This window comes from Mycteria americana, chromosome 10 (assembly GCF_035582795.1).
Source record: "Mycteria americana isolate JAX WOST 10 ecotype Jacksonville Zoo and Gardens chromosome 10, USCA_MyAme_1.0, whole genome shotgun sequence".
Classification (NCBI taxonomy): Eukaryota; Metazoa; Chordata; class Aves; order Ciconiiformes; family Ciconiidae; genus Mycteria; species Mycteria americana.
This window is the reverse complement of record NC_134374.1, coordinates 17,823,638-17,846,920: the sequence shown is the minus strand read 5'-3', so window position 1 is coordinate 17,846,920 and position 23,283 is coordinate 17,823,638. Positions and strand designations below refer to the sequence as shown.

Below are 23,283 nucleotides of genomic sequence, written 5' to 3'. Positions count from 1 at the left end.
TGTCTCATGGGCTGAAGTTGGAAAATAAACGTCTTCTTGCATTTTAATTGAATGAATTGCTCTTTTTAAACACCTTTGAGATGTTTAAAAATGATACCACAGAAGTCAGATTTTACTCAGAAAGGTACCTTGCATAATGTATATCTGCATCACACAAGCAAATCCTAAGTAGTTGTGTGCCATGCAAGAAGCCTCACGCTCGTGCCTTGTCCTGGGAGGCTGAGCGTGAAGTTGAACGGCATGCTGTGACTTTCCTCCCCAGTTTTGAAGAGGCTCTATGTTCCCAGCAGAGTGCACAAGCACCACTTGTTCCCAGGCTCCTGGTGCGCGGCAGCTCGGTTTGATGCCCACAGGAGCTGCACCCCAAACTTGACACCCTCTCCCCAGGCATGTCCACCCCTTGGGCTATGTCTCATCAAGAAATGCAATGGTCCTGCCACTGTACATTGTGATTTAGGGCTGCAAATACATGCTGGACACACACAAACATGCTTGGCTTCTAAGAATTGGATAAGCTTTTAAAAATCCCAAACAGCTTTCAATTGTCTGTAATTGGAGGGCTAGAGGAGATTAGTTATGGATGGGAAGACACAACACATCTGCATGCCATGGGGGACATACACTCTAAAGATTCCTGTCAGCGTTAACAGGAAGGAAAAGTTAACGTTTTCCTATTACTGGTGAGGGTCAGCCCATTTGATCTATGAGACAAACACAAAGAGGGAATAACCACAAACCTCCCACCAGAGCAGAGCAAACCACCTGGGTTTACACGCTGGGCTTCTGCACGCTCCCCTCTGCTATGGGTTTCCCCTGCTCACTGCAATAACTGCCATAGCAAGCTTGCTGCAAGGAGGAGCATCATCCCCCGTTTTCACCTAGTCTTCCTCAAATAACAGCTGAGCCCCAGCCTTCCCACAGCAGCAGATACAAAAGCACTTACCATCCAATGCATTTTACAAAATAGATGAGGCCGCCACCACCACCGCACTCCCAGCACCAGTCCCCCACATTGGTCATAAGCCCGTTGGCCATCACCAGTTATAGCTGCAGATTGCCAAGGCTTAAGATTGCATTCAAAAGAGTTATTTTGCTGGTGCAGGAGCCTGTTAGCAAAACCTTCCTCCCCATTTATCAGGCATTGCACACACAGGGCTTCTCCCACAACACCCAGCAGCACATCCACTTTACCTGTGTGCCTGTGGAAAGCCATGATTAGCAGCCCAAAGTCACCAGCAGCCCCTTAGGTAACAGAGTTCACAGTCTCTTGGCTGATTAGGAGCTGCCCTGTTTGATAACATACATTTAAACGGAGGCTATTAATATGGACAGGACTCCTACCAGATGTCCACTCCCCTCCCCAGAGATCACAACCTTAATCCCCCTTGAAAATTCTTACCATTTTAGGTGATCCAAGGGAGAAGAATAGGATCCAGAGACCTCTAGGTCTCTGTAGGCAACATATAAATACCTGCCCAGCTACTCAGCACCCAAATTAGTCCCAAAGGCAGAGTGTGCCTCAGGAACTTGACCCCATGCTAGTACTATTTGGCCTTGGCTTTAGAGCTAGATTGTGTCTTATAACAGTCCTGAGCTAAATTACAGACCCGACATTAATTCTGCGCTGCCGTTGCTGAAGGGAAGAGGTGGATCACAGCCCCATGAGGGCCGGAGGGGCTGCAGTCCCAGGAACCAGCAAGGGGCTGTCCCCTGGCTGTACGGCCCAGAAAGGACACAGGCTGTACACAGCTGAGAGCCCACAGAAGTACCAGAAGATAGGTTCATGGGTGGGTTAGACTTGCTTTCAACATGAGCATCATGCTGAAGTTTTACTGCCAGTAAAACTACCATTCCTGGTCCTCCTCCAGCTTTTACCCTAAGGAAGCTCAAAGCATTAACTGTCCAAAGTGAGCAAGTCCATGAAGAGCAGCACTTAGAAAGCCAGGTTTCGTAATTACAGAGCTTCTCTAGCATCTAACAGTATGGCTGGGCTCATTCCCCAGCACGTGGCTTATAGAGAGCACTGGCTAGTGTCTCTGTCCTCTTTACTCAGATGTCCACAAAGCTCCCTGGAAGAGCCCACCTCCACAGCTCCAACTGACTTATTTCCACCCAAGTCACGACAGGGAGCAGAGGGAGCTCTGGTTTAGGGCTCACTCCCACTGGGATGCACAGGCTGCGGCAGCTCCACGGCCGTGCACGTGCTCCGGGTTACGCAATTGGCGGCGGCACACGCTCAGGGCCGGGGGCCAGGGACGCCCAGCTGCTAATCCTGCCTCGACACTGACTCACTGCATGGCCGTGGGAAAGTCAGTTAACCTCCCTGACAGCCACTGGGAAGACCCAATGTTTATCATTCCTTCCACAGAGCCCATCGTGGTGGTGTCTGGCCTCCAAACAGCAATCGGCATCTTCAGCCTGAGTGGCCCTGCTACAGCCAGGAACCAGGAACATCTCCGCTTTCCACTTGCGGAGGTCCCGAGAGCTCCTCAACCACACATGCATGGCAGGGCGTACGCAACCTCCAGCCCCAGCACCGGGTCCGGTGACCCCCTGGGCCTTTGCACCAATCTTAGGGCCCCTGGGTAGCACACATGCAAGGTCAGCATCTCACCAGCATCCTGACATCTCCGAGTTTCTAACATGGCCTGGAAAAGACCACACTTGACAGCATGCCGTCCCAAAAGAGCACAGCATGGATCCACTTGTGTAGCAGATTGAGGCTGGGAAACGTGCTAAAATACTAGCACGCTGAAACATTTTGGCTAGGAAAAACCCAACATTATTCTGCCCCAGCTCATCTATAAACTCAGGCAAATTGTTTGCATAATTCAGATGGTAACAGGAACCCTAACAACTGGTATTTTCCTGTGCTAATCTTGCTGTGCGCAGTGTAATATTTACAGACACGAGTTAATTTTTGGCAATGCACATAGAGTTTGCACCATTAACTATTCTCATTCCTTTCTAGTTCCCTACACAAAGTGCTGGCACCCTCACGCCCAGCAGTCATTTCCTACTTCCCCCAGAATATCCTCCTATTTCAATTAGAAACGGTAACCTTTGCTCCCTGTCCTAAAAGGCGGAATAGCATTGCTGTGCAATGTCAGCAGCTGCGACGTCCCACCCCAGAGGCGGCTGCAATTCAGCAGTGGTTTGACGGCATTACAGAGGCATGCTGAGAGTAGGGACAGACACTTGGCCATCAAAATGTTTCACACGTGCAAAAGCATGCGTGTTTGCAGCATGACAACAGGCATGGGCTGGAGGAGGTGGGAGGGAGAAAGCTTGGCCAAAAAAACAGGAGGAAGACCCAGCCCTGCTGATGTTCACGAAGCTTCACCATGAAACTCCCTGGAGAAGCATTTCATGGCACAGCTCACTCTGCAAAGCCTCTGGTGATTCCCCAGAGCAGTCTGTAATAAAAAGGCCATTTTGTTTGAATTGGTGGCCTCCTGGGCCAGCGCAGAAGGGAAGGGCTGGGGAACAACCTTTGCTGAGAGGACAGGGCTCTCTTAGTTTCTTGGCTGGCTTTAGCCACATGACCTTGGACAATTCCCATCTCCTCCCCAAGCCCCTCTTTGTCCACACAAGCCCAGGTGATTAAACACACCGGTGGTGCAAGGTATAGCACAAGTGCCGAGGAGGGACATCATTGCCCTGTGAAACATGGCAGGGAGCAGAAACCTCCAGGAAAGAGAGGGTGCCCCAGAAAGGAGGTGTGCCAGCCCTGTCTGAGCCCTTCTCTGCTAGCCAGGCACCATGCACACACAGGTCCCAGAGGAAAGAGTGCTACAAACATGTCTGTGAGCACACAGCAGGGCATACAGGCTTAGGTTTTCATGTTTTTAACGTTAAACCTGTCCTGTAAGTTTTCAGGACTCCAGGGAGCTGGTCTGGACACACTGACCCTACCACACAGGTCTGACTGCAAAGCAGCATGGCTGGGGCATAGTGTCATCCACTCGGATAGACAAATGATTCACATTGTGGTTTCCAGAGTATTTTCTTGCCCTAACAATCCTGCCAGAAAAGGTCTAGGCGTCTCAGCTTGCTCACACATCCTGCTGTCACTCAACAGGCAGAAAGTCCTAAATAGAGCCAGTATAACCCAGGCATTGATGAACTATTAGTCACCATCATCAAAGAAAGAAGCAGGCAGCAGTAAATACGAGCAGGAGGGGACCACCTGTCCACCTCTTAGGGTAACGCTGTACCTTCTGCTTCCACACACGCTGCTTAGCAATGCACAGTAAAGCTGCATAGAAAGGCAGACTAGCCACTCACTGGGCTCCCCATAAAACGAGAGCCCCATATTGCTGCCTACCCTTCCTGTCCTGCAGGCAGGTGCTGGGCTCGCTCCACATTCTCACTCCAGCCCGAGCTGCGATAGCACAGGACTGGCACGGTCCCATCGGCCAGGGCTGCACCAGGCAGCACTCCACATGCAGGTTTGCACCCATCCGCCATTTGCACAAACACTTCCTTCTTTTCAAGTAACAGCAGGGCAGATTCAGGGTTTTTTTATTTTAAATCTATCTTAGGTTGCATGCAATGTGTGTTCTCCCACAGCAGAGAGCACTCCTTCTGCCCAACCTATTGCAGACCCCAGTTAAACTTCCCTCGGCTCTTCTGAGGCAGAAACGAAACCATTCTTTTTTTTTTTAAACATATATATAAAGACAGAGTTTGCAAGAAGCCAACCAATAATGGAGCTGGGCTTAAGAGGAGAGAGGACACAAGAAAGAGCCTGCCTTTGCACTTGCGGCTGGTCCGTCGGTAGGACGGAGGAGGCAGCAGCCCCACTGCCACAGAAACACCGGGCAGGTTTGGGATCCAGGACTGACACCTGGGGCTGATCCAGCTCTCCAAGCACTCAGTCTCCCACGTGCTTCCTGCCCCCAGCACTGGCTCCACGCTGGTGAAAGGCACTGCAGAGCAGTGTTTGCAGACCCTCCGGAGAGGGCTGCCAGGGGATGGCCCCTGCTCCCCCCGCAGCCAGGTACCCTGTGTGCAACCCATGATCCACAAACCAAAATGAGGACTTTCCACCTAGTCTTTTCAAAGCACAGAAAAAAGCCAGTTCAGCTCAAAAGTGAACAGTTTCTCTTTAAAGTATCACAAAAATGCTTCAGAAGACAAAACCTGGCTCATTTTCTCCATTCGACACACAAGGATGCACCTCCACACCCCTGAAGCATCCTGCAGGCACTTGCGTGAACACAAGACAGAGACACACAAGACAGGGTGGTTCCCATGGGATACACCCACATCCAGAGCAAAGCCAGCAAGGACATCACTGCAGTGACAGAGGGGATGGACATACCAGCCATAAGGCAAGCTCCGTGCCCTCAGGCAACCAGCTCAGAGGGGATGGCGGAGAAGAAAGTGGGCAGCACACGGTGAAGACGCGCAGGGTGTTTTCCTTTCTTCCATGCTGAACTCCACCCCACAGCTGGGTCAGATCCGTGTGCTGAGCCTTTCAGTGCCAGGGGAAGCTTTTAGGATCAGCTGTGGAGGTAGGGATAGAGGAACTGGGAACAGATTTATAAGGAGGCAGACACAGGCTGGGTAACCCTTCATGAACTCAGATATAGTGTGAGTAGGAACAAAAGGGGGAAAAGAAGGAAGGGCAAGAAGAATAAGAAGAGAGAAAAAAAATAAGGGTGAGGGCGTAGTAACAGACAGGAAAGAATGGTCAACAGATAATGGAGCTGGAAATAAAGGCATCTGAAAAATAACAGAACTGGGAAGAGATATAAACCAGGTTTTTCCCATCTGCCTCCATCCACAGGCTGGACTGTTTCCAGGACTATTCCCATGGCAGCTCCAAATTTACTTCCCTGCTGCCATCTGCTCTGCAGCTCCCCTCCACACACGCTCCCGACTGGCACTTCTTCCCATCACCTGTTGCTGACATGGCAGACCTTTGGCTGCTGCTGAAAGCCAAGTGACACCAAGGCTTAGGGGGGGAAGCATCTGTGCATAAATCAAGAGCTGCTTTGTAGACCCAAAGCTTTGTTCAGCTCCCGTCCCCCCTCCTGGCTATGTCAGGGTTGGAGAACAGAAGCCGCAGTGTGGTGGGGTGCAGGCACCGTACAGACCCACGGCAGCAGCCTCAGGACATACAGGCTCCAGCGAGGACTGAGGTGAGAAGAGACTGCAGCAGTATTAGGTGCTGCACAGGAATGGCTTTGAATCAGCTGCACCAAGAAAGTCCATTTCCTCCTATCCCTGCTCCCTCCTCCCTGTGGCTCTTTGCTGTATTACAGATAAGATGCCAAGACTGTATCTTCCACCAGCAAAGATGCCGAGTGCCTGCTGTGGTCCCTACAGTTAGATTTAGACCTTCAGTACAAACTCAAAAAGGGACAGTCCCAAAAGGCTGAGGATTTTTTTTTTTTTTTTTATCTCTTAGAAAGACAAACGTATTAGTCTTAAATGCACTAGGTTAAACCTGGGCCATGTTTCTCTTTCCAGCTCTGTCTACCATGTCCTTCTGCCTCGACTCAGTCTGCGGAGGGGAGTGTGCAGGCAGCAGACTGGGAGGCTCCGCAGACTGCCTATAACTCCCTTGCATGAACTGCAAGGTGAAAACAACAGGTCTGAATGTGCCTGGATATCAGCCAACCCTAAGGAGAAACAAAAACTTCCTTTGCTCCTCTTGGGAGAAAGATCCACATGTACTGCCAAGTCTGGTCTGATTCAGATGCCTTGTAAGAGCATCAAGCCCATAACTGGGCTAAAAAGCCCCAAACACAGCATTCACCTCTTCCTTCCCAGCAGCCTTACAGCTGTGTCGTGCACAGATCCACCCAGCAGTGCCCAGTTTGAGCAAAGCAGCCTCAATGCACTGCAGCCAAATGTGAAGTCCTCCTCAGAGGTCATCTGCCCTGAGAGGAGCAGAAATCAACTGGTTCTTGCAAGTTCATTTACCACAAAAGCAGCCGAGTGTGCAGGAATAAGGCGTGCAGCATTTACCAGGGAAGATGAGCCAGCAGGCACAGGGGAAGCAGCCTGCGTGTCTGGTTACACGGGAGCAGCGGGGAAAGTTTCCAAGTTAGCATCTTGGGGCCCCAGCAGTGCAATGCTCTCACCCACACTGGCCAGGCCTCTGCGTTCAAAGGTCCCATGAGGAGCTCTGGGGTTTCTGCTCACCGCAGTTTCAGCTACGCAGCGCTGTGCCCTCAGCAGTGGCTCTCAGTGATGCCTCTCGGTTACCAACAGCACTTCTACCCTCCCTGGGGCCAAGCAAGCTGCACCACAACTTAGTTATTCCTCAAGTTATTACCCCAAAGTTTCACGCTTAAGACAGTGGAGCTCCTTAGGGAGATCTTGGCCAACTGAAGGGGTCTGTCTTTGTTCAAGTTTAGATGCAGTCACGTGGAGAAGGAACGACTGTTGGAGTCAAATATGAGGCAAAGGTTTGCCAAGTCATGGCTTTCCCCCCATAGCTTAGCCCTGGCTTCAGAGCTGAGAAAAGTAACTTAAGTCCCTGTCAAATAAATACCTCGCTGATCCCACGTAGGCAGCATCGCAGGAAAGATGAGGTCTGATTAGCAACTCACAGCAATATAATCTTACCATACCCATACAGTAAGTGCTCACGCCGGGGCTTCACCAAGTTGTTAGTGAGCCATCATTGAAATAATATTTCACTACCTCCATTACGCTCTCTGCACTCCTAATTGCTTTCAATTACTTCTCATAGGCATAGCAGCTGGCTGACCAGTGCTCTCCCCCAGCAAAGTTAAACAGCTCACTGTGGAGAGCACGGAAGGAAGTTCAACTATTAGTTTGCATCATCACTGCTTGAAAGCTGGGTCATTCACCTTCCCTGGAAACCTACCCCCACTACAAGTCAGAAATTAGCAACTACCCAGACATCAGCTACAACACACATTCTCTCCAGCATCCCCCACATGGGTTTCCAGCAGCCCCGCCATCCTCCTGCGTTCATTCAACAGGACCTGGCAGCAAGAAGGCAGCAAGACCTGGCAACAGGACCTGGCAGCAAGAAAAGACTTTCAAGGTGGGTGCTGCAGGCTATGCCTGAGCTCTTCCTCCAAAGGCTGGGAATGTTTTTGGTGTGATGTTTTCTAGCAAAACGTCATGTTCCCAGGAAGCTACTGGGCAGACGGTTCTGCAGACCTCCTTCCTCTGCCCCCACAGCACAGTGGGCCAAGCCAAAACCCCACACAAGCAGTGCTCCGCAAGACCAAGCAGCCTTGGTGTTTCCCCTTAAAGAGCTTTATTTTCAGGGGAGGAGAAGAAAGGGCTGTTTGTGGATGGACTGCGATTCTGGCAAAACACCCTCCAGAAATTCAGCACATGGGAGACGCTGAGGATAGAAAACTTCAGCTCAGGTGGTCAGAGATAGGTAAAGCAAAGGCTTCCCAGAAAGGGCTGGGCAGAGGCACGCTGCCTGGCTAAGGGTGAAGACAGGCCACGGCTTCAATGAGAAGGACATGCCCTTCCGAGCACTGGCATGCCAGTTGGGAAGACTCCCTGGCATCCAGCACACCATCAAAGCACTGCCTGAACTTGGCACAGGCCCCAGGGCTGTGCCCTGAGCACTGATTTAGAGTTGACAGGAGCCAGCCCTGGTGTATGGGTTTAGCAGGACAACCAACCCATTACCCTGGGCACGGGACAGTCGCCTTGAGCAAGATTAGCATTTGGCTATCTACACCTTCAGTTGTTAGACAGCACTGGTGGCTGAAAGGACCAAATCACCCTTGGTACATGGCCATTTTAAAAATAACCTTTCCCAAAGCCCCACAGTGCATAACCCTGTGTCTGTCTCGACTCCAAGAGCCGAAGGAGATCAGCTTGCAGGGCTGACGGGTATTTTTGGGCCCTCTGACTAATTGTCAGGACATATGCTGGGCATTCTTTACAAGGAAAAACAAAGCTGCAAAGTCCCCTCCAGTGAGGCCTATGGGGCTGGATTAGTCACAAAAGTTATTCTCAGAAATCTCTGCTTTGGGAGGGTTTGATTTCATTTCCAACTTCAGATAAGTGTGTTTTAAAATGGAGGAAGGAGTCAACTTCCTCACACCCTGATACTTACAATGAAGGCTCAGCCAGGCTGGGCCACATTGTACCAACAGCAACAAGGGCAGGAGAAGTGAAAACCCTTCACCTTGGAGTGGCTTCAAATTCACAACTGCTTTTTTGGCACCGCATCACATGGGCACTCGCTGTCCGTGCCAAGGGACATGCTCCAGGACAAGCCAAGGAGAAGACACGCGCTGGAGGGGGGTGAGGAGGCCCACAAGCACCCACTTGCTTCTAAGATGGAGCCGTGGTGCAGGCTTCTAAGACACCTTGCTGTGGTCCTGCGTTACCACACATTTCCTCTGCTGAATCAGGTGCCGTTTAACTTTCCTCTTTGCCCAGGCTTGGTTTGTGGCCAGAGTTTATTTCAGCCACCATTCACATGAATATTTTGCAAATCAGTCCATCAAGTCTTTCATTAAAGCCCTGTTCATTCAATGACCACACATCACCCTGCTCAGCCAGGCTCTTTACCTCTCTCCTTTTGCAGGGAAGTTGGAGCCCTTGCCAGACTAGGAGACCACTTGCACTGATCCTAACTAAACTCACCTTGGCTGCTCTTTCCCAAACTGACCTCCAAGAGACTAAGGACCCAGGCAAAACCAGAGAAGTCAGACTTCCAGAAGAGCCTGGAGCCCTGATAAAGGAGTATTTTGCCAGCTGTGTCCCTCTTCCTCCCTCCACGCTCAGGAGCAAGGGACTCCCAGCTCAGCAGCTCCAGAGCCTCGATCCACTGCAGCCAAATGTGAAGTCCTCCTCAGAGGCCACGTGCCCTGCGAGGAGCGGAGACTGGCTGGTCCTTGCAAGTTCATTTACCACAAAAAAAGAATTTATTTTAAAAGTAACCTGATTGGGGTTTTTTTGTTGCAGTTCCTTGCTGCTTCTCCTCCCAAGGTCATCTTTCACCAATCTGAGCACCTCCACAGCACTTCACTCATATGCCAGTTTAAGCCAGCCCTCATCCTGCCCAGTTTCTCTACACTTATTAAAACAGCAAATAAAGCACCTGCGTGCAACATCTCCACAACACTCTGGGTCACCCAAGCCCAGAGCAGCCCACATTTCCCCACCACCATGCAAGGCAGATTGGGTGCACTCTGCCTTTCAGTCCAGAAGCTGTTTTGATGCTTTGAGCCCCACTGCTGTCTCACCCCATGCTGCTGGCCCATGCACTTGTGCTTTCCCCTTTCTCTGGTGTATAACAAACCTTGCTCTTTTCATTCAGCGGAAACACTGCACCAAAAGCACACACATCTCAGGGTGACAGGAGCTCTCCGAATTCTCCACTAGTGCTTTCTGCATATTTTTCCCCCCGAGCTGCACAGCAATTTCCACTGAGGATAAGTGTTGTCAATTCAATTTCTAATAACGGCATTAAAATGTATGAGCCATTTCTCTGGAGTCAGGGATAGTATTTTCAAAGTGCCTGTGTGATACAGGAATGTAAATCTCATTTTTCATAAAGTGATAAGGATCCCAGGTCTCCCTGGAAATCATGTCAGATCAGAGCTGGGCAAGGTCTACAGTAAAAAGCATTCTCCATGGAGTCTGTTAGAAAACATTGATTCTCATTTTATTAAAAAAAAAAAAAAGGAACAAATATCTTTAAATCTTTCATCACAGTTAAGATTCAATTTCAGCCAAAACCAGAGAGACCCAGCCCAGCATGGCTCTCAGCTCATGGGCAGAAACCCAGCTCTGGTTTGCAGCATCCCAGCAGAGGGTCTTCATCTGCAGGATGGAGGCTGTTTCGGAGGTGGGGAGCAGGGGAATTCTCCTCCCCACAACACCCTCCCACGCTAGTTTTTGGGTAACCAAGCAAAATTTCAGTTGCTTTTGTGTCTTCAGAAATATTAAGATCAGTAGACTAATACTTGGCAAGAGACAGTTCAGCCCAAAGCAGTATACAGAGAGGCAAGGTTATTTAAGCTGCTAAATTTAATTTGCCTCCCATTTGCTGAAACAGCAAATACCTTCATCTGCCACCTCCACAGGGATGGGCCAGGGCGTTCAGAGGCAAGAGAAGGTCCCCTCTCCTCTCCCATGCTCCCACTCAGGGTCTCATAGCAGCACTGCACGTTACAGCATTTCTATCAGTGCTCACTCCTACAGCAATGGGCAAAGTCTATGGGATGTTACATTTATTAAACACAAACCTTGCAATAAGAAAAATAAGATACTTAGAGTGCTTGATTTTAAACATAGAAATAAACCAACTGGAGTTGGTACAACCACTTATGTGTTTGATTAAGCCATCCTCTGCTCTGTGGCTGGACCCAGGCCCAGAAAATGATTTTGTTTTCTTTTTCAAGTAGCAGCGAGACAATAAATTCAGGGACAACGAGTAACACAGTCTGCAAAGAGAAACAGCCCTCCTCAATACAATTGCTGCTAGCTGTCAAGCAACTGTCCAAATCAAACTATTAGAGGATCGGCTCCATGTAACAAAAAAGCAGTGCTAATTGCACACAAGTGCCAGAGAAAACTGTCAAAAAGCTAAAGCAGATGTGAAACAGTGGCTTGCTTTCTTTTAAAACCAGCTTGTGCAGCCGTATTGCACAAGAGCCCACAAGCACCCGTGTCCCGCTGGGAATGCTGCAGGACAATGGGGAAAGGGTGAGGCTTCCAAATCATCGAGGACTTTTCCTGCAATAGCAAGGACTCTGCTGTCCCTTTGATAAAGTTACACCTCTTGAGCCAAACTGTCATCTCAACTGTGCTAGAGCAAGCCCAGTAGCAAGCCTTGCCTGCCTTATGCCTATGTTGAGCAAGGTTAGACTTGGTCCCAGCCAAGTCCAGGATCTGCAAAGTACAGCAGTGTTTTTAGTTGCCCAGAGACAGCCACAAAGCAAACATGCCTTGATACCAAGTAGGTGAAACAGTGGGGTGGGGACACGCTGCTGGGGGAGGACACGGGTAAGGGAGACATTGCAGGCCTGCAGGGATGCCTGTCCCACTTCCAAACACTAACGCCCACTGCTCGGTCCCATAATAAAGAGGCAACATAAAGGAATACACAAACAATTCACGCACACGTTAGACATGCTGTGCCTCATCTCCAAAGAGCTGCTGAAAGCTAAAGATAAAATGCCATGGAGCAGTTCGTTAGCTGCACGCCAGCTCAGTTATGGGCGATATGGGGGACGCGGTGGAAGGAGCTGCGCTACACAGCAGAGTCATGCGGACTCAAAACCACCCGCTGGGATGGCCCAGGCACACCGCTGAGATCACTACCAACTCTCTGCCAGCTCTAAAAGGCAGATGCGTGCGGGTTAACTCATGCCTCTTTCACCCAAATCTCACTTAGTTATAAGTCCTCACATTAAAATTGCCTTCTTTCAAATGCTGACCTACTCCAAGTATTAGGGTTTCGTGAAGCCCTTCCCTAGAGCTGATGGCTGAATGCACTGGTGGCTGTGACAGAGCTGCCCACGATGCTGAGAGACTTGGTCACGTCACCAAAGCATTTCCCACATGGCTCCAGAAAGGAGCTAGAAGAAATCCACCCACAGGCCTGGAAGGGACTTGCAAGAACACAGAGACAGATCACTCCATGCTTGTAAAATTATAATAAAAGACTCCCAAAATACAAAAATATCCCTGCTGAAACCAATGCCCTTTTTAGAGATGCAACCTTCATGCCTTGCTCCAGAAAGCCATGAGGTTAATCCAAAAAAAAATTGTGTTCTTGCATGTGAGTGGGTTCATGGATTACATTTCAGGGGCTCAGCTTTTGTCTGCATTTGTGCTGCTGATAATTGTTATCTGTTTTCAGACACTGGTAACTATGTCTTAAAATATTCAGTGAAATCCATCAGTGGGCCTCTGGTGAGTGGCTTATGCATTGCTTCATCAAGACAGCTGCCAGGCGATGTGCTGATGTATTTCTACATCATTTCATGTACTTGATAACTCAGCAACAGGGAGCAAAAAACAAGAAAAGGGAGCAGCAGAGACCACCACCACACCTTTGTCAGCCTCCCCCCTGCAGCATCCTAGTGCAGAGGGACAGGCAGTACTTCCTCCTACAGACAGACTTTTTTAGTTAAACATTGTGTTTCTTCAGAAAATGTGAATTCATTGAATGCAAGTACATCTAGAAACATCTCCACCTTAGCAGAGAAAGGTGCAGGATGCTATTGGAGCCCTGCCTGGACCCCTTCTGGCTGGGCTGCCAAAGAAACCAAGCGCAGCACAGCCTCCTTGTCCTGCCTTTCCAAATGGCACAGCCAGCAGCCCTGCGAGACCCCTTTCCAACCCCAACCTCCATCACCCAGGTCTCGGCTCTGCAGCAGAGAGCAAGAAAGCCATCTCTCTGCTTGCAGTGGCTGCTCCCACGCTGCCCGCTGTGCCCTGGCAGGAGCTGACCCCAGGGGCTGTCCAAGCGCAGGTCCTCCTGACACCTAGTGTCGCCTGCAGGCTTATTCCCGGGACCAACTGCAGGGACGGACAGATGCAGAAAGCTGCCAAACCCTGCCACTAGCATCAGCCCTTCAGAAGTCAAGTCCTGATCTACTTAAACTGGGGACACTTCGGGGTGAAATAATGGCAGAGCCCAAATTTTCAAGCTCCTGCCCCAGCTATGTTGCAGAAGAGGGTGAGGTTTTCCCAAGTCCTTGCTCCAGCCCCTGGAGCAGCAGCAGGGGAGAGGCTCTGCCTGTCAGATACACCTGTCTAACTAGCTGCTTAAAACTAGCCCTTTATCTACAAGTCAAGCATCTCAGTTTTCCCCACAGTCCTTGCACAGGGAGAGGTTTCCAAGATAGGGGAGATGGTGGAGGAGGCCACCTCTGCAGCACCTTCACCCACTCCCGGGGCTCTCCAGCCCACAGTCCCACCAGGAACGTCATCACCACGCTTCCAGGAATTGTAAAAGCCCAGGCTCAGCAACCAGCCTCACACACCATCCCCTGCACGATTTCGTTTACAAGGCAAAAGCTCTTCGGCAAAACAGCTCGTACAGCGTCCAAATGTCAGTGGAGCAGACAGTGTTACTGTCGCTGGCTCTCTTTCCATCTGGCTGCTCCAGCTCAGGCACCGACGTTGCTCAGAGGATGAGCTCATCGCTATTTCAGGTTGAATTTGCACTTGGCAATCTCCCTGGTAACCAAAACAAATTACTCATTGGTTTATAACTGATTTATTGGTTGTTTGTTTCAGTGACTAGTGAAGTACACAGAGAGCTTCACCACATTATAGCACCAACACAGCCTGGGGTATGAGTGCGGGGGACGGTATTTACAGCCATTGCTATGGCGATGAGCTGCATTAGTACTGGAGGTCAGAGGGAAAGCTGACTTCAGGCCTGACCCCAGTGACATGAAACTGAGAAAATGAGGTGCGAGGCATGGCCTTCGCTCACACACACCGCAGGTGACCCTGCATGGTAGCCCTCTGCCATCCCAGATACCAGATAGCCTCCTCCAGCACATCAGAGTAACCAGGGAGATGCTGTTTGCAATCCTCTCCAGCCAGAAATAAAAAAAAAAAAAAAAAAATCTTTCCCCGAAACAGGTATTGGGAGGGTCTGACACTAGCATATCCACTAACACCAGCCATCATGAGCTTCATTTCACGGGTCAGGACTATGAGGACACAGGACAGTTATAGGACTTGCTGCCTGTTTATGCTCTTGGGCAGAAATTTCCTCCCGTTCATCATCACATGCATCAGCACAAAGGGCACTGAGAAGCCAGGGAAGCAGGACTAAGCAACCCCAGGGTTATTTGCCTGCTCTGGTCTGCAACATGTAGAGTGCTTGAAAGAGAGCAGTGGTGTCCGTTTCTCTGTCATGCCTAGACCTGAGCCAAGATACAGCTCAGAAGTTGCCCAAATTGCCTCTTACATTTAACAAAGGGTTTGGGGTTTTGGTTTTGTTTTTTTTTTTTTTTGGGGGTGGGGGGGGTGGGGGGGTGTACTGAATGCATTTTTGCAAGAAAGAAAAACTCTACCCTGACCAGCTCAATCCAGCAAGCTGAAATGTTGGTCAAGATATGTAATCCGTGGCTAAGCCCCCAGCCCAGCCTTCTGAAATGAAAGCAGGCAGGTTGTGTCCGCTACCCACTGCAAGAAACCCATCCCACCACAGAGACGGATCCAGAATCAAAGTTTCCACCTTCAGCTAAAAATCATTATGGTGATAATGGTATGAGAGAGAAGGGAAGATTATGGCAAGAGGTGGATGACATGCTTATGTATCCAACAGAGCAAATCCGGACAGAACTAAACAGATTTGCATCCCCACTGAGTGCCTTTGTGCCGCTGCAGGGTGAACATGGGCTGCCCTCCCATCCTGCTCCGATGCCGTCACCTGGGCCACTTCCAGAGGCAGCACTGAAATATGTTATACATCAAGTGGCATTTACCTGGCAGGCTGTCCCAGAGGGGAAGCGTGACTGGCTTTCAGTCGGCAGAGCAAGGGTAGATAGGAAACAGTATTTGCATGTGTTGAGTGAAATATATAGCTGTGAGATGAGACCAGAGAGAGACTGAGATTCTTGAACCCTGGACTGCTCATTACCGCCTCTCCTACGGTACTGTCAGAAGCAAGACCACATCAAGACAATGCGTAGAGATCACCAGGGAATTTTTAAGTGAAAGCACATCAGTAGGAATTACTCAGATTTCCGAACGAGGACCACACAGCCCTGTGCTTCTGGAGGTGCTGTCTGTGTTTGCATTCCCTTGAACCACCGATTGCCCTGTGGTTAATGCTGTACTAAAGAACAGGACATGGTGCCAGGCCCCCAGGATGCTTTCAGGATCCTAACACTGCCTCCGTGGGCTGTTCATCTGAACAGATGTCAGCCAGAACAACTCATCCAGCCCATCCACTGGATTAGGTAAGTCAGGCTAGAAAAATCTCTGTAGTACCCAGCAGCAGCGTGAGTGCACACAGCTGTCCCAGGGTGGCATGTCTTCTGGGACACAGGCAGTCCTGGGGATGACACACCTACGGGGTATTTTAAAGAGCTCTTTGCTATGTCAGTTCAATGAGAAGAGGGGCAAACCAAGAGGCACAGAATAAAGTGGAAAAGGCTCGAGAATCCAAAAATGAGATGATAAGACAGAAGCTGGAAAGGCAGGCAGGCAGTGCCTCAGAAGTGACTAATTCCAAACCTTTGCTCCAATGTTTATTATAGAAAAGAGCAGATAAGAAAGGCGGCTGATGGTAACAACTGCCAGGGGCGGCCAGTCCCAAGTTAAACAAATAGCAAATGCCTTGCAAGTAACCTGCCAAGTCAGAATGGTTCCCACAACTTGGGGCATTTCTTTAAAAGAAAGTACATTATTTTCTCCCACCCCAGCATCCTGTCAGCAGTGGGGGAGCTATATTTAGGGTGGTTTCATAGTTACTCTTAAGGGGATCTTTGGTCAGAGACCACTGGAAGCACATGAAAACTGAATATTCCCAAATGAAGGCACTGGGAAAGAGTGGGAGCCAATTCCCTGCAGGAAAGCCAACTAGCAACCACTGTGGGCTGGACCAGCCGTGGGTTTAGTGTGATGAACCACTTCTATTTTTCTTAGCAAAGGAAGAAAGGCATGTCCAGCACACTGGTTCATAAGACAGTTTTGGAGGATTGAGTGGATTTTTCGCTGTCTCTGGCCAAGGAAAACAGTAGAGAGCAATTCTTGCTCTGCCAGAAGCTCTACATCCCCTGCTGCTTAGGCACTGGTGTAACACAAGAACCCTCACATACTGGGGCAGCTGCTTCAGCATTAAAGCTAGCTTGAAGTGAAATAGGTGGATTATAGATCTCTGTACCAACCGTGCCTCCCAACAGGAGTCCCTTGGCATATCTCCCACATGCCATTGCTTGTTAACAGTGGTCTCTTAAACCCATCATTTCAGTAGATAGACACCACTGGAGCCAGCCATCATTTGCTGTGAAGCTCCCAAGCTCCCGCTATCTCAAAGCATCATAAAGCATGAAGGTCTCTGATGTCTTTTTTTTTTTTTGGTATTTCTTCTGTTCTTCCTCCCCATCGACATCACAGTAGAGACATCAGAACAGACTCATTTCACTGTAGCTCTGCAGTTCAACAAGTAAAATGGCTCTGAAACATTTTGGTCTAAATTATTAAACCTCAAGCTATACCTGTTAGGAAGCCTCCTGTGAGGCAGATTTTAGTCTCCTCTTTTCCACTCTGCTCTGGTTTCCCCTTTCCAGAGGTGGAAAGATATTAGGAACAAGGAAGCTGAAAAGCTACCCTGCAGTGCTTGTTCCCAGCAGGAATAGTTTTTTCCTGTTCTTCATTAGAGGTCTGGGTGACAACTGGTATTCTGCATTTGATCCCAAGAGACCACAAGTGCAGCCATGTCGCACCACTTTTAATCCCTCACAGTTAACAGCTGTTGACTGCCTACTCACATGCCAAACAGCTGGCTCTGCCTAGCAGGAGGAAAAGAGAGATGCATCCTAAATTACAGCAATCACTAGGGTCACTTCAAGGAACAAAAAAAGATCAGGCACATCTGTGGAACGACGAGCAGGTCTTCTGAAAACACCAATCTGAAGTCAAGAGGTTTTGAATTTCCTATTTACAAAAATAATGCAATTCTGTAACAGCATCCAAACCAAAATTGTAACTGTGCCTTAAAGTTTCCAGTCAGGCGCACAGCAAAATACCAGACGTTCCACCCTCGGCTGCAACTCTGCCACTGTCAGGAACCCTGTCCTGGCTCTCCAACCTTTTCCAGGGCACCCTTTAATTCGGCCTTTTTTGAAAGAGTGCTTCCTCAGGACCCTGTCTATCCCATTCCAATGTGGCTACAATGCAATCCTTGCCCTGCTTTCGAATAGCTCCAAAGCCCTAAATGTCATTTTAGCCCTGTCCTGCCATAGGACACAAACCCTATTTGCCATCTCTTCAGAGGGAGATGAAAAAGCTGGAGAAGCACAAGAGCATCCATCCTTCCATCCCCCAGACAACACCACGCTCTCTTGCTCCGATAGCAGGAATTTGCTCTGGCAGCGTTCTTGGCACCACACACACCTGAATCACTCTGAAAGTATCGAGGGCCAAATCCTGCTTCAGTACATGCTGCAGGGACATGCAGGGAGGGTGAACGCTGCCCCGCCAAGAAGGCTTTTTTGTGGCTTTCCACATACCAGCTTGGAGCAGAGCAAAGCGTTTGTGGGAAATACTTCGAGCAGCAAAATGAGTCAATCTCTGGTAGATTTTTGGCTATGGGCCTGTGGAGGGTGAGCATATGGTACACACAGCATCTGCACCCCCTGGGACCGAGGGTAAGAAGCTGGGACAGGGCTCTGTTTTCCTGCCACCCTTCCCCTCTTTGCACCCTGCCTGTTTTGCGGGGCTCAGCAGCACCCAGGCTCAGCAGCACCCACCCACAGGCTCCCTCCCAGCACATAGACCTCATTTTAGCCCAACTTTGTGACTGCCTCTAGACACCGCAGGACTGCTTCCCTGCATCAAGCAACTCATAATCCTTCTTTAAGGAACTTTATTCCACCAATTTACACATCGTTTCAGAGCCCAAGTTTCCACAGTGTTTTTGCTGAGTCTGCAGGCTCCCTTTGGACACAGGCAGAGGGTTGGCAGGGAGAAATGCTCATCACAGACCAGCCTCAGCCTCTCGGCTCTGATTCATTCCCACAGAAGCCAGCTGGGGTGATGTCCCCAGAGCTGGCTCTAGGCTGCCCATCTACAAAAAGCCCTAGTCAAAGCACATCAGGGAGTCAAAACACAGTGGGCTATATCCTGTCTCTGAACCCCAGGGAAGAAGCCCCAGTGCCTTTGGTCCTACACCCAGCCAAGTGGCTGCAAACAGAGTTTTTACTGGACCGAGGGATAAAAGAACTGAAGCCAGAATATATGGCACAGTCCTTCTAGAACCATGCTGCAGAAGGGAAGCATGCGTTTATCTAAATAGCATTTAATCCTTTAGAGTCCTAGTGTCTCAAGAGCCATCTGCTTAAAACTCCTCTCCAAATCAGGGTATCTAAATGAAACATGAGGTCTCTTTCTTCCTCCCACACTCCCTCTGCCAAAATCAGACATGAAACAACTGATCTCAGACATTTCTGCTTTGACTCTCCCTGTCTGCATCTTCCATAGGGAAATGAAAAAAAAAAAAAAAAAGATCCCAATGAATCAAGCTGAAGTATTTTGACTTACAATGCATTTTTTATTATAAAATCACAGGTCAGGTCTGGGAAGGTTATTGTATAGACATTATTTCCATTACCTTTTCAAGCAAAAGTGATTCCATATTGCTAAAGTTACAGAATCACATCTGAAATCTCAGCTTTGCTACCTCTGCACTCCTACATGCAGAACGCAAGGTGACGATGGCTGGGGACCACGAGGGCAAGAGGCAGGCACCAGCTGCATAGCTCAGCCCTCCACACATCTGCTGGTGACATCTGCATCTCAGTGTGACCCCAGAGGAAGCCTGGCACCAGCCAGCCAGAACTTGCCCATTGCTCTCCAGGAAGCTGCTCTGATTTAGGAGCATACCCAAAGCCTGAGCAAGCTTTGCACACTGCTGGTGGTGACGCTTACCTTGCTGCATTTAACACCACTGGGACTTCAGGGCTAAGCAGCACCATGAAAAGGGAAAGTGCTAAACATAGGCTGGACTGGATGGTCTCATCAGCAAAGGTCAGAGGAATTTTCCAAGGTTCTTTAAGGAACTGACACCTAACACACACACACACACCCCCCCATACAACCCCTGGAGGGGGAATAAACTTAAAAGGATATCATTCACACAGGCTGCTACTGAGGGGATAATATTATTCCTGGCTCACATTCCACTGAAGCACTGGAAGTTTCAACCGTGTCCCAGCTCCTGCCCAGTGCTAGGAGCTGTATGTACTGACAGTGAGTACGCGTTTCCGAGATGGAGATGGGAAGGTGATGACAGCTGTGGTACCTGAACCGCACCAAAGGAGCACAAGTCTCCACCAAGATGCACAAAGCACAGAAAGGGCCATGGGATATCCTATAACATGGAACTACCCTCTTTTCACATAGGTATTACACAAAAGGAAGTAAATTGCTTCTTGGGGGCAAAGAAGGCAGTTACTTAAAGCTTTTGTTACATCCTAGTGCAAGGGGTGTGGACTGTAAGTCATATTCATGGGATATGGGCTTAGATCAGAGATAAAGCACATCCTACAGCATCATTCCCCTATTCATGGATGCGAACAGGGACCTGACAGGGCTCCCACCAGCTGCTTCATACCATGTGTCTGGATTTTCCATTCATGGTACAGTTCGATGGAAAGGGTTCTGCTTCTGAAATAAAAGGGCAGCCAAGATGGGCTGGAAAGTGTTTATTTTCAAGTGTTTGAGTACCCTAAACATTGTCTCCTTTTGAAGAGCTGCCATTATTTACATCCAGGCAGAGAATTATACCAGCATACATGGAGGGCAAGCCATCGTTCACAGCAGGGAATAAGTGTTTCTAACACAAGAAGTGAAGAACCCGATCCTACAGACCTCCCCCAGCCAAAACTCCCCAAGAGCAGAGCAAGTCAGAAACCAGCTGTAAAACCCTAGCCCTGAACTGGTTCCTCAGAGCTGCAGTCCAAAATCCGAGCAATTAACTTTCTTTTGCACTGAGCTCTTGGGGGGGGGGCGGGGGGGGGTGTGGGGTGGTGCACTTGTGGTGTTAGCTCCGAAACACCTAACCCACATTTTTCTAGCAGGTATTAGTCAAGAATGAATTTTTATATACTGAGTTCTTTAAGGAGAAACTAAGAACTGGTTTGTATTCAAGAATGCTGTACTGGGGGGGGGGGGGGGGGGAAGGGTGTTGTCACTGAAGTACGTGGGTGCTTTTATCATTAAAAAAGAAAGATTAAATTTTAAGGCCATATTTGGTTGCTCGATCAGCTATTTGCTTTGTACATCATGCCTTAAGAATTTAAACAGTTTCCTTTCAGAAGTTTTTTTATGGTGTTTTTTAAAAACACCCTTTCTCTCAAAACAAGGTAGAAGACTAATTGGTAGGTGGATTGTTTTAATCATTTTTCCCCCTTTCATGTGCTAGAGTTCAGTGATTTAAAAAGCAGCCACATCCATTTCTAAACCACAGACTAGCTCCCGCTTACACAATACAAACTGGACCAGAGTCACACACATTAACTTATCTTTTGCCTAGTTGCTAAAGAAAGGATTAATGACAGAAACACCCATCTTGCAAACACATGGGCAAATAGTTTCACTCATGCAAGTGACTCCACAAATTAGATAGATACAGGGGTGCAGTATTTGTATAAAGGTAAAGGTGTTTGCATCCACACGGGGACAGCTGCAAGTGTGGCTCGTCAGAGACTCTGCAACTGCCTGGTAGTCCATAATATAGCAAGAAAGAGGAAGATGTGATAATTATTAGGTAAAAGCTTGCATTTCCATATTCCCCAATTCTGTTACTACCAGCCTGCTCCCACGATTCAGAGGGTATCAGTCCTCACTTTCTGAGAGCATCATATCACCTGAGAGCCCACGAAACAGCCACTGCTTTAGTTATTTCCTCCCCAGCTGTCATTAAAAGCTTTAAACAGGCACATGTCATCACCTGCCTAGGAAAACACACAACTGACAGCTCTTACACAGCTCTGTACCACTGCAAACACTCCCTAAACACCCACTCAGCTAGGAAGCAAAGAGAAAAGCTATATTTATACCCCAGTGGCTGCCTGTACTTTCAAAGCCACCACCTTCCAGGAGGGAATACGTGTATCAGAAAAAGAAGGTGCAAGAGAAATCAGAAGCGGGAATTTAGATAAATTCCACCCCCAAAACACCCCATAAAACAGAGGCAGTTTCTGAGGTTAACTCGGTGATCCACGAAGAAACTGCTTGCTAGAAAGAGTGTTTTAGAAGTACCTTACACATCCACAGACTTCCCGTTTCCCCCAGCCCTGCTCTCACAAACCCTTCCCCAGCAGAGCAGTCACAAGGCAGAGAAAAGACCCAGCACAAGCCCTGAAATCCAAAGATCTGCGAAGCACGGGATGCTGAAACACTCCCTGCTCTGCTCAGCGAGATGATGCTCAAGAGGGAGAGACAGAGGCATGTGCTTACTGGCTGCCGGAGAGCCTGGGAGCTGCTGCGAGACGGCTGCTGCCTGGAGGAGGGAAGGGATGGACTGAACCCTGCGTGCGGCTCTGCACAGTGCCTCAGCAGTGGGATGGACGTGGGAGCCCTTCGGTCCAGGGCTGTGCCTCCAGCCTCGCAGAGGCAGTGCGGCTGGGCTGGGGTGTCCAGCTGGTGGGACAGCGGCGGCTTTGCCACTTATAGCAGGGAGGCGCGTTGCAAAAAAAAAAAATTAGTCCAGCCAATAGCACTGTTCCTGCCTGGGGAGCAGCTGGAGGGGGGGGAACAGCCTGCTCCTCCCAGGGCCTCTGCATGGTCCATGGGGGGAAAACCCAACCAGTGACGGCACTTTGCTAGCATAGCTGTTCCCCTGCTTCCCCACAAAGCAAAGCGCTGTTACTGGGACCCATGGGACTCACCAGGCTGAGCAGAGCCCTGCTATCCCCAAAGTGCTAGGAGTCATGCTCCCAGACTGTTTCACACAAGGAAAATGCGGCACAAAAAACTCTGTTTGTGGGTGGCTTTGTTGCCAGCCTCCCATCCTGTCAAAGCTACCCTCTCTCAAAGCTAAAGCTTTTCCTGGCAGCTCTGTTACAATATGTGTCACCTTCAGGTTCATAGACAGAGTTTCCAGGACAGAAGAAGGGATGCGTTTCAAGTCAGCAGCCTGCAGGGAGGGAAGGAACCCAGCTGAAGAGAACACAGCAAAAATGATGCCAGAAGAGGAGTATTTTCTTCAAAGCAGACATGAGAAAAAGTACTATCAGGTAGCAAGTCATTCCTATTTTTAAACAAATCTGCCCGTTTGTGCTGCACCACACTAGGCAAATCTGACAACATTCACATCTGTTTTCTTTTCCCCCTCCTTTCTCCATCCCTTAACCCTTTTTTTTTCTGCTCTTATATCTTCCAAGTTTGTCCTACTTTCTTCCATGCTTCTGCTATTGGATATGTGGTCCAGCAAATAAGTTTGTTTTTTAACAGGACATGCTTGGGTTGGAGCTCTTGCACTACAAATAGGCTTTTGTGGTGCCTTGGAGAGCCACAGAGCTTCTGACTAATGGCAGGAGAGGCTGGGCATCCTGGTGGGTATGCTGGATACGCCACTGGTATCCCTGGAAAGCAGATCATTATACTTGGGCCAAG

The 23,283-nt window shown here is 49.2% G+C and overlaps 1 protein-coding gene across 2 annotated transcripts in view; it reads right to left on the bottom strand.

The window, feature by feature from the left end:
• FHL1 (four and a half LIM domains 1) overlaps positions 1 to 22,331 on the bottom strand; it is a 33,360-nt gene extending 11,029 nt beyond the window's left edge. For both annotated transcript variants that reach the window (XM_075513234.1, XM_075513235.1), the window contains exon 1: positions 22,126 to 22,331. The gene's annotated coding sequence lies outside the window, so the exon portion shown is untranslated. The remainder of the gene's footprint in view (positions 1 to 22,125) is intronic.
• Positions 22,332 to 23,283: the final 952 nt, after the last annotated feature.